This window comes from Choloepus didactylus, chromosome 8 (assembly GCF_015220235.1).
Source record: "Choloepus didactylus isolate mChoDid1 chromosome 8, mChoDid1.pri, whole genome shotgun sequence".
Classification (NCBI taxonomy): Eukaryota; Metazoa; Chordata; class Mammalia; order Pilosa; family Megalonychidae; genus Choloepus; species Choloepus didactylus.
The window spans coordinates 120,486,915-120,499,568 of NC_051314.1; positions in this window are offsets into that span (position 1 = coordinate 120,486,915).

Sequence of the window (12,654 nt, forward strand, 5' to 3'; positions counted from 1 at the left end):
TTTTACTAATTCAACAGAGAATACTGATGGGAGAAAAGATCAGTTTCAACTGATAATTCAATTACTCATTCCAGTAGAATATGAAAAATCAATGAAATATGATTTAAGTAGATAGCTCTTGGCTATAGTTAATTGTAGGCAACTAGGAAGCTAAAAACAAGTAATGATTATATATTTTCTGTTAAACCATGGTGAATTATGCTCTCAATTCAATTATTCATTCCAGTAGAATATGAAAAGCCAATGAAATGTGACTTAAGTAGCTCTTGGCTATAATTAATTGTAGGCAACTATGAAGCTAAAAACAAGTAATGATTATATATTTTCTTTTAAACCATAAGTGAATTATGCTGTAACTAAAAACAAATGTGAATGGAATCAAGGAAACAAATCAGGGTGTGAAAAAAAGCTATGTGGTAAATTGGAGTGGAAGGGAGAAAAACACAATGAAAAAGCAAAAGAAAGGCTCTAACTTATGAACACGAATCTTGTAAGGAACTTTTAAGTTTATTTTCATGAAAAATTTGTAAGTAATAGACTGGCTTATGTCTTTTTTTTTTTTAGAGTATATTTATGAGCATACCATTTGGGGGACCTAGGGGAAAAACACACTTATGTTTAAGAAGATTATGGGTTTTGTAGTTTAAAGAAACCCTGAACTAAAAACGGCCATACATTAGACTCAATTTAACTTAATAGACTAGGTAGAGATCTGTAATAGTCTCAGCTTTTTAGTTTATATAAGCTATTACAACTTGTGGAAAATAAGACAGAGGACCCCCTTCCTCTCCACACACAACTGAGATTGCAAGGCAGGATGGAGGGGGGGGCGGGCGGGCGGGTATTTATCACGAAGCCTCAGAGTACTGCTGATGATCTTGGTGGGGTTATCCCAAACTGGCCTCACCTGTTACAGAGTAGTTCCGCTACACCAACATTAACTGTCCTCTCCCTAGTCATCTTCGCAGAACACTGAAGTTTATTAACCAGAGGACCAGTGTATTGATTTACAGGGAGATACATTCCTTTCCAATAACCAGAATGTTTAGATGACTAGATGACTTAACCAGGGTGCACTCTTTCCAGTTTTGGAATTGTTGGGGACCTGGAAATATAATCTGGAAGTTGCTTTGTGAATATGGAATCAGAAAAAAAAGAACGTGGGCCATTATTGCTTTTGTTATTTTAACGGGTATTTTAAACTAGTTTATTTTTAATTGCATGTGAAATATATATTTAATGGGAAAAATTAAACCCAAATATATTATTTATATATTGCTGCATGGCAAATTACACTAAAATTTGGCAGCTTTAAACAACACGCTTATTATGGCATAGTCTCTGTGAGGAATCCAAGCATAGCTTAACTGGGTCCTCTACTTCACAAGACTACAAGGTGTTGGGCATGGCTAGGGTCTCATCTGAAGACTCAGCTGAGGCAATATCTGCTTCCAAGCTCACATGGTTGTTGGCACAGTTCAGTTTGTCAAGGGCTGTTGAATTGAGGGCCTCTGTTCCTTGCTGGTAGTTGGCTGAAGGCCACCTTCAGTTCATTCCCAGTGACATGGGCCTTTCTAGCCTGGCAGCTGGCTTCTCAGAGCCAGCAAGGTGCAGTCTGCTAGCCAGACAGAAGTCACTATCTTATGTAGCCCAATCATGGAAGTGGCATCCCCTCATCTTTACTATATTCTTTTCATCAGAAGCAAGTTACAGATCCTGCCCACTCTCAAGGGGAGGGGATTGATTAAAAAGGTTGTGATATCAGGAGGTGGAGATCATTGGGGCCATATTAGAAGCTGCCTATCACCACAACAAATACTTGTGGTGAAAAATAGAAAGCTCTCTTATCCTAAATTCCTTGTCTCTGAGCCTCCCTCTCCAGAGGTAAAGGTTGTTTAGATTTTAAAAAAACGAAGTCCTTATAAATCCCAAAAGTCTATACATATAAAAGCAGGTATGTGAATATTATTATATTCACCAAACCTTTTTTAAAAACTTTGCATTTTGAAATAATCTCAAACTTACAGAACAGAGAATTCCACCCACCCTAGATACCTAGATCCACCAATTTTAACATTTTCCCACCTTTTTCATATAATTCTTCCTATCTATCTATTTTATGAACACTTGAGAGCAGTTTGCATACATCATAATCCTTGAACTCATAATACTTCTATATACATTTCCTACAAGCAAGGATATTCCCTTATGTAATCACCTTATGTACAGTTATCATGTTTTAAATTCAACATTGATATAGAGCTTACATTCTATATTCCAATTTTTTCTTATGTCCTAATAATGTCCTTTCAGCCTTTTCTCCTCCATTCCTAGATCCCATCCAGTATCATGTAGTATATTTCATTGTCATTATCTCTTTAGTTTATCTTTCTTTTTTTAAAATTGTGGAAACATATATACATCATAAATATTTCCATCCCAATCCCTCCCAAATATACCATTCATTGGGGTTGTAGTATCCTCACCACCATTCATTACTAGAACTTTGCCTTCACCCCACACAGAAACCCTACACTCATTTTGCTTTAATTCCCCATTGCTCCTTCCCTTCATCTCTGGTAACCTAACCTGTACTCTTTCTGTCTCTATGAGTTTGCATATTCTCTGAAATTTTCTTTGTGGTTACTATGGGGCTTAAATTTAACATCGAAAATCCATAACAGTCTCATTTGCTTTGATTCCAACTTAACTTCAGTAGCATAAATGAACTATGTTCATATACCCTTTTGTCCCCCCCACCTTCATGTAGTTCTTGTCATAAATTACATATTTATACATTATGAGTCCCAACTATTGATTTATCATTTCATTTCATGCATTTGTCATTTAGATCTTGTAGGAAGTAAAGAGCAGAGTTACAAATCAAAACTACAATAGTACTGGTATTTATATATACCAATGTCATTATCTCTGCTCGAGATCTTTATTTCTTCAGGTGGTTTCAGGCAATTGTCTGGTATCCTTTCCTTTCAACTTGCAGCACTCTCTTTAGCATCCTTTGTAGGACTGGTCTAGTGGTGATGGAGATCCTCAGCTTTGGTTTATCTGGGAATGTCTTCATTCCTCCCTCATTTTTGAAAGACAGTTTTGCCGGATATAAAATTCTTGTTTGGTGACTTTTTGCTTTTAGCTCTTTAAATATGTCTTTCAACTGCCTTCTTGCCTCTATGGTTTTCAATGAAAACTGGCACTTAATCTTATTGAGACTCCCTTGTATGTGACACATTGCTTTTCTCTTTAGAATTCTCTCTTTATCTTTGGCATTCAATAGTTTGCTTATAACTAGGCACAGTGTGGGTCTATTTGAGTTTATTCTGTTTGGAGTTTGTTGAGCATCTTGGATAGATATATTCATGTCTTTCTTTCATTAAATTTGGGAAGTTTTCAGCCATTATTTCTTTGAATATTCTCACTACTTCTTTTTCTTTTTCTGGGATTCTCACAATGAATATATTGGTGTGTTTGATTGTGTCCCACAGGTTCCTCAGCCTATGTTCACTTTTTCTTTATTCTTTCCTCTTTCTGCTCCTCAGACTGGATGTTTTCTGTTGTCTTATCTTCAAGTTCACTGATTCTTTCTCCTGCCAGTTCCAGAATGCTGTTGAACCCCTCTAAGGAATTTTTAGTTTCTGTTTCTGTGGTCTTTAGCTCTGTTTGATTCCTTTTCATAATTTCCATGTCTCTATTGATATTCTCTTTGAATTCATCTATCATTTTCCTGATTTCCTGTAGTTGTTTGTCCATATTTTCCTTTAACTCTTTGAGCATATTTAGGACCAATTTTGAAAAGTCTTTGTCTGGAATGGCCCATGTCTGATCCTCCTCACTGATGGTTTCTAAAGCTTTAATTTTCTTTGCCTGGCCATCACTTCATGTTCCTTTTTATGTTTTATAATCCTTTATTGAAACCTGGGCATTTTGATATTTTAAAGTGTTATAGCTAGAATTTAGCTTCTCAGGCATCTCTTACTTAAGCATGTATCCAGCAAATGTTATGACAGAGCTTTTCTTGAATGCCAGGAGCTAACTAACTAACTAAATAAATACATAAATAAAAGAAGGAGAAAAAGAAAACACTTTTCCTAGTCTTTGCAGATTGACCTATGTTAGTGCTATTCTTCAGAGCTTATCCATACAATGCATTTAGAGAATAGCTCCAGGCCAAAGCATAGAGCCTCCCTGGTCCTTTCTGTGCATGTATCTTGTCTTGGGCATATGTGTGGCGACCTAGGAATTACCCTGTTTACATGGTTCCAAATATCACCTCTTTCCTGGGAAACGGTATCCTTATGGTCTTGAGAACTGTTAACATCACTTGCCCCAGGCAGCATGACTTGACTGCTCTCCAACAGCATTCTGCAGGAGAGCTTTGTGAGCTACCTTCTATACACAGGGCAAGGTCTTGGATGGTGAATCCTCAGGCCATCAGCAGACAGACTGGGCCACATTTACATGCTCCCAGTGTGTGCACTAGGGTTACTCTGCTCCCTCTGGATTGGATTAGGGATCCTCTTTGGGAGTGCAGGTCAGTTTCGCCACAAGCTGGTGAGGGGTTGAGTCAGGGCCAGCCAGAGCACCATGAAATCCCACTTCTAAAAAGCCTTGTTCCTGATTTGGCACTCTCTCTCTTACTGTAGTTCTTTAACTGTTTACTGGAGCTTTGAGAAAGATGTTTCTGCCATTCTTGCTGATTGTTCAAAGCTTCTGTTGAGGGACAGAGCCCTGAAGCTTCTCATTTCACCATCTTGATTGGGGCAGGGCCCACCACACCCTTTTAAAAATGTAATTAGGGACATAATACAAACTATTTACTTTTCTTTTTTAATTTGCTATATCTTAAAGATAATTCCATATCAGCATTTTCTTTTTAATGACTGCATAATATTCCATTGTAGAGTGTAATGTAATTTATTTAACCAGTTCCTTATTGCTCTATGACAGGTAGTCATAGAGCAATTTAAGTTGTTCCCAGGCTTTTGCTCTTACAGAACATGGTACAGTAAATATCCTGTACATGTATCTTTGCACACAAGGGCTAATATTTCTAATGGCTGAATCTCTAAAAGTGGAGTTGCTGGGTCAAAGTGTATGTGTGTTTGCATTTTTATTTGTTTATTTTATTAAGATGAAATTCATGTAACATAAAATTAACCAATTTTAAGTGAACAATTCAGTAGTATTCAGTGTATTCACTATATTGTGCAACCACCACCTTTATCTAGTCCCAGAATATTTTCATCACTCTATAAAGAAAGCCATACCCCTTAAGCATTTACTCCCCATTTCTTCTTCTTCCACAACAACCAGTTTACTTTTTGTTTTTACGGAATTTGCCTATTCTAGATGTTTCATATAAATGGAGTCATATATGTGGGCTCTTGTGTCTGGCTTCTTTTACTTAGCATGTTTTTGAAGTTCATCCATGTTGTAACATGTATCAGAACTTTATTCCTTTTTATGGTTGACTAGTATTCCATTGTATGCATATACCAGAATTTGTTTATCAATCCATCTGTTGATGGACAATGGGGTTGTTTCCATCATTTGGCTATCTTGAATAGTGCTGATATGAACATTCACATACAAGTATTTGAGTACCCATTTTCAGTTCTTTGGGGTATATAACCAGTAGTGGAATTGCTGTGCCATATGGTAATTCTATGTTTAACTTTCTGAGGAACTGCCAAACTGTTTTCCACGGCAGCTGAATCATTTTACATCTCCATCAGTAATGTGCAAGTGTTCCAGTTTCTCCACATCCTTCCCAATAATTGTTATTTTCCATGTTTTTTTAAAAAATTATAGCCATCTTAGTGAGTGTGAAATGGTCCAACTCATTTTAAAATATACTCTGTTAAGGTATAATGTTCATATAATAAAATACACCTGTTTTAAAGTGTACATACAGTTTGATGAGTTTTGACAAAAGTATACATCGATGTAACCACTACCCCAAATGTATACACCCATGTAACCGCTACCCCAATCAAGATATAGAACATTTCACTCCAAAAAGATCTCTTGTGCCTCTTAGCAGTCAGTCTCCCTCCCATACTCAGCCCCCCTCCCATACTCAGCCTCAGGCAACCACTGATCCACATTGTCACTGTAGATTCTGTTTCCTTTTACTAGAATTTCATATAAATGGAATCATTAAGTACATAGTTTTTGTATCTGACTTCCTTCACTTAGCATAATATTTTTGAGATTCATCCATGTTGTCGTGTGTATTCACTGTTTTTTTTAACACTTTTAATTGTGAAATATAACATATATACAGAAAAGTGATAAATTTTAAAATACAGTCTAACAGGTAGTCATAGAGCAAATTTCAAAGTATGGTATTGGTTACAGTTCCACAATTTCAAGTATTTCCTTCTGGCTGTTCAATACACTAGAAACTAAAGAGAAATGTCTATATAATGATTCACTAGTCATAATCATTTGTTAAATCCTAACTTCTCTGTTACAACTCCTCCCTCTCATTTGATCATTTTCTCAGTCTTCAGGAATATTTGGGCAGTGACCATTCTAACTTCGTCATGTTGAAAAGTGGTGTTGATGTTATGGAGTGGGGGAATGCAGCTGGTTGATGTTCTGGGAGATACTGTTACCTCTAAGTTTCAGGGTTTATCTGGCATAGGAACAATCTAGTGGTTTTAAGTTTCTGGAAAATAAGCTTGGTATGTAAAACTTTTATAGAGTTTTAGATAGAGCCCTAGGTTTTCTTTTAGATTTTCAGGAATACTGCTGGTTGGGGTTTGACATACTATAGCAATTTGGAATATCTAGCTGATGCTTACATAAGAATAACCTCCAGAGTGACCTCTTGACTCTATTTGAAATCTTTTAGCCACCAAAACCTTCTTTTGTTACTTTCCATTCCCTATTTTAGTCAAGAAGGCATTGCCAATCCCTCAGTGCCAGGACCAGGCTCATCCCTGAGAGTCTTACAGCATGTTGCCAGGGCAACTTACATCATTCACTGTTTTTTACCTTTTCATTGCTGAATAGTATTTTACTGTATTTTTATACCAGACCTTGTTTACCCATTCAACAGTTGATGGGCATTTGGGTTGTTTCCAGTTTTTGGCTATCACAAATAAAGTTGCTGTGAATATTTGTGTACAAGACTTTGTGTGAACATATATATTTATTTCTCTTGGGTAAATACCAAAGTGTGGAATGGATGGATCATATGGTCGGTGTATGTTTAATTTTGAAGAAGCTGTCAAAACATTTTACATGCCCACTAGCAATGTAGGAGGGTTCCAGTTGCTCCTCATCCTTGACATCAGTTTGTATGAACAGGTTTTTGGTTTTGTTATTTTTTTTAAATCTTAGTTATTATAATGGTATGTAATGGTATCTTATTGTGGGTTTAATGTTCATTTTTCTGATGACTAATGATTTTAAGTATTTGTATTTTAATAGATGTTGTCAAATTACACTCCAAAATGTTGTACCTCCAGAATGGCAGCTGAATTCATATTCCCACCAACAGCATATGAGCATAACTTTTCCCATAATTACCAATTCAACCTTTATTAACTTGACTTTGCCAATCAGATAGCTATAAGGCATCTTATTGTTTCAATATACATTTCTTTTATTATGAGTGAAGTTGAACAACTTTTTATATGTTTAAAAGCAATTAATTATTTTTTAAATTCAGTTTTATTGAGATATATTCACATACCATATAATCATCCACAGTGTACAATCAGTTGTTCATAGTACCATCATATAGTTGTGCATTAATCACCACAATTTCTAAACATTTTCATTGCTCAAAAAAAGATAAAAATAAGAATAAAAATAAAAGTATAAAAGAACGCCCAAAACATTCCATCCCCTATCCTACCCTATTTTTCATTTAACTTTTGTCTCCATTTTTCTATTCTTCTGTCCATACATTGGATAAAGAAAGTGTGAGCCACAAGGTTTTCGCAATCACATAGTCACACTGTGTAAGCCACGTAGCTATACAGTCGTCTTCAAGAATCAAGGTTACTGGGTTGCAGTTCGACAGTTTCAGGTATTTCCTTCTAGCTATTCCAATACAGTAAAGACTAAAAAGGGATATCTATATAGCGCATAAAAATACCCTTCAGAGTGACTTCTAGACTCCATTTGAAATCTCTCAGCCACTGAAACTTTATTTTGTTTCATTTTGCTTCCCCCTTTTAGTCGAGAAGATTTTCCCAATCCCACAATGCCAAGTTCAGGCTTATCCCCGGGAGTCATGTCCCACATTGCCAAGGAGATGTACACCCTTGGGAGTCATGTCCCACATATGAGAGAGGGTAGTGTGTTTACCTGCCAAATGGGCCTAGGGAGAGAGAGAGGGCCACATCTGAGCAACAAAGAGGTTCTCTTGGGGAGACTCATAGGCACAATTATAGGTAGGCTTAGCCTCTCCTTTGCAGTAACAAGCTTCATAAAGGCAAGCCCCAAGATTGAAGGCTCAGCCTACCATTAAAGGCAACTATTTTTTAATGTCTTTGCTTGCTTTAGTACTGAGTAGTATATCAGCTAGGTCACCTTTGATCTTAAGTGACAGAATGGCATAAGAAATTGGCTTAAGATAAAAAGGAATGAATGGGCTCCCATAACTGAGAATCATGAAGTTAGAGCTTTGGGCATGACTGGGTTTGAGACTCAGACAGCTTAGCTTTAACGGAAGTAAATGGGAGCAGCAACTGTGGCCCTACAGCCTTTCATATTTGAAGTCCAGCAAGAAAAAGCAAATTTGCTTCCCAGAGAACTCATGAAAATCATACAATTGAGTCTCAGTCTCTGTTTCTCTTTAAAATTAATTTATTTTTCCCCAAACACTTCTTCCCCTTTCCTCCGTCCCCCTAGTAACCTCTAATCTACTTTCTAACTCCATGAATTTGCTGTTTCTAATAATCTCTTGTGAGTCATACAATATTTGTTCTTATTTGCTTTGCTTATTTCACTGAGCATAATATTTTCAAGGCTCTTTCATGTTGCAGCATGTCTCATAACTTCATTCTTTCTTGTGGCTAAATAATATTCCATTGTGTTTATATGCTACATTCTGTTTATACATTAATTTGTTGATGAACACTTGGGTCGTTTCCACTGAGTTGAGTCTCTTTGATTCTGAATGGCATAACTTGGGTCATGGTCTCCCTAAACCAGTCACTTTCACCTGGAACACATAATGCTCTGTTTAAGAAAATTAGCCCTTAGTCTAGCTTTTCCAATTCATTAGAATCTAAAAGGGGTTGTCTATATTGTGCATAAGAGTGTCCACCAGAGTGACCTCTCGGCTCCTTTTAGACTCTCTCAGCCACTGAAAACTTTTTTCATTTCCTTTCACATCACCCTTTTGATCAAGAAGATGTTCTCCATCCCACGATGTCGGATCTAGATTCCTCCCCAGGAGTCATATTCCACATTGCCAGGGAGATTCACTCCCCTAGGTGTCTAAGATGCCATGTAGTGGGGGAGGACAGTGATTTCACCTGCCAAGTTGGCGTAGCTAGAGAGAGAGGGCCACATCTGAGCAACAAACAGGCATTTGGGAGGAGGCTCTTAGGCACAATTATAGGCAGGCCTAGCCTCTCCTTCTTGCCAATGGCAAGTCCTGTGGTAGAGGGCTCAGACCATTAAACCACCAGTCCCGTATGTGTGTGAGCACATCAGTAATCATCAAGGTGGGGAAGCCCAACACCTCTGAATTCTCCACCAGCTCCTCAGGGGGGCTCTGCATATTTTTTCATTTTTTTTATTAACTCTTTTTTTTTTTTAATTAACTATATCAAAAATAAAAATAAAAAAAAACATACAGTAAAAAAACATTTCAAACAAACCATAACAAGGGAGTAAGAAAAAGACACCTAACCTGAAATAACTACTTTACTTCCAACATGTTCCTACTCTACCCCAAGAAAATAAACTAATATAGCAAGATTTCTGTGAACTTGTTCCTACCATAACCATCATAAATTAACAAACCATAGTCATTTCTGGGCATTCCCAGAACATTAAATTTACCCATGATAGCTTATCTGTTCTTACTGAGTTATCATTCTCCCTCCATTAATTGCTCTTTATCGCTAGTTCCCCTACATTCTACATTATAAACCATTTATTTTACTTTTTTCAATGTTCATGTTAGTGGTAGCATATAATATTTCTCTTTTTGTGCCTGGCTTATTTCACTCAGCATTATGTCTTCAAGGTTCATCCATGTTGTCATATGTTTCACGACATCATTCCTTCTTACGCCGTGTAGTATTCCCTCGTGTGTATATACCACATTTTATTTATCCACTTATCTGTTGAAGGGCATTTGGGTTGTTTCCACTTCTTGGCAATTGTGAATAATGCTGCTATGAACATTGGCATGCAGATACCTGTTTGTGTCACTGCTTTCAGATCTTCTGGATATATATCGAGAAGTGCAATCGCTGGATCGAATGGTAACTCTATATCTAGTTTTCTAATGAACTGCCAGACTGACTTCCAGAGTGGCTGAACCATTATACAGTCCCACCAACAATGAATAAGAGTTCCAATTTCTCTACATCCTCTCCAGCATTTGTAGTTTCCTGTTTATTTAATGGCAGCCATTCTAGTTGGTGTGATGGTATCTCATTGTGGTCTTAATTTGCATCTCTCTAACAGCTAGTGAAGCTGAACATTTTTTCATGTGTTTCTTGGCCATTTGTATTTCCTCTTCAGAGAACTGTCTTTTCTTATCTTTTGCCCATTTTATAACTGGGCTGTCTGTACCACTGTCATTGAATTATAGGATTTCTTTATATGTGCAAGGTATCAGTCTTTTGTCAGATACGTGGTTTCCAAAATTTTTTCCCACTGAGTTGGCTGCCTCTTCACCTTTTTGACAAATTTCTTTGAGGTACAGAAACTTCTAAGCTTGAGGAGTTCCCACTTACCTATTTTTTCTTTTGTTGCTTGTGCTTTAAGTGTCATGTCTAGGAAGTGGCTGCCTAATACAAGGTCTTGAAGATGTTTCCCTACATTATCTTCTAGGAGTTTTATGGTACTGTCTTTTTTATTGAGATCTTTGATCCACTTTGAGTTAATTTTTGTGTAGGGTGTGAGATAGGGGTCCTCTTTCATTCTTTTGGATATGGATATCCAACTCTCCCAGCCCCATTTGTTGAAAGACAGTTATGTCCCAGTTCAGTGGCTTTGGGGGCCTTATCAAAGATCAGTCAGCCATAGATCTGGGGATCTATCTCCAAATTCTCAATTTGATTCCATTGATCTATATGTCTATCTTTGTGCCAGTACCATGCTGTTTTGACTACTGTGGCTTTATAATAAGCTTCAAAGTCAGGGACTGTAAGTCCTCCCACTTTGTTTTTCTTTTTTAGAGTGTTTTTAGCAATTCGAGGCATCTTCCCTTTCCAAATAAATTTGATAACTAGCTTTTCCAAGTCTGCAAAGTAGGTTGTTGGAATTTTGATTGGGATTGCATTGAATCTGTAGATGAGCTTGGGTAGAAATGACATAATGACATTTAGACTTCCTATTGATGAACATGGAATATTTTTCCATCTTTTAAGGTCCCCTTCTATTTCTTTGAGTAGAGTTATGCAGTTTTCTTTGTATAGGTCTTTTACATCTTTGGTTAAGTTTATTCCTAGGTACTTGTTTTTTTAGTTGCTACTGAAAATGGTGTCTTTTCCTTGAGTGTCTCTTTACTTTGTTCATTTCTAGCATACAGAAACATTACTGACTTAGGTGCATTAATCTTGTATCCTGCTACTTTGCTAAATTTGTTTATTAGTTCCAGTAGCTGTATCTTCGATTTCTCAGGGTTTTCCAGATATAAGATCGTATCATCTGCAAATAATGACAGTTTTACTTCTTCCTTTCCGATTTGGATGCCTTTTATTTCTTTGTCTTGCCAGATTGCCCTGGCTAGCACTTCTAGCACAATGTTGAATAATAGTGGTGACAACGGGCTGCCCTGGCTAGCACTTCTAGCACAATGTTGAATAATAGTGGTGACAGCGGGCATCCTTGTCTCATTCCTGATCTTAGAGGGAAGGCTTTCAGTCTCTCACCATTGAGTACTGTGCTGGCTGTGGGTTTTTCATATATGCTCCTTACCATATGAGGAAGTTTCCTTCAATTCCTACCTTTTGAAGTGTTTTTATCAAAAAGGGATGTTGGGTTTTGTCAAATGCTTTTTCAGCATCTATTGAGATGATCGTTTGATTTTTCTCTTTTGATTTGTTAATGTGCTGTAATACATTGATTGATTTTCTTATGTTGAACCATCCTTACATGCCTGGAATGAACCCCGCTTGGTTGTGGTGTATGATTTTTTTAATGTGTCTTTGGATTCAATTTGAAAGTATTTTGTTGAGAATTTTTGCATCTATATTCATTAGGGAGATTGGCCTGTAGTTTTCCTTTTTTGTAGCATCTTTGCCTGGTTTTGGTATTAGACTGATGTTAGCTTCATAAAATGTGTTAGGCAGTGTTCCATTTTTGTCGATGTTTTGAAAGAGTTTAAGTAAGATTGGTGTCAGTTCTTTTTGGAAAGTTTGGTAGAATTCCCCTGTGAAGCCATCTGTCCCTGTGCATTTATTTGTGGGAAGCTTTTTGGTGACTGATTGGATC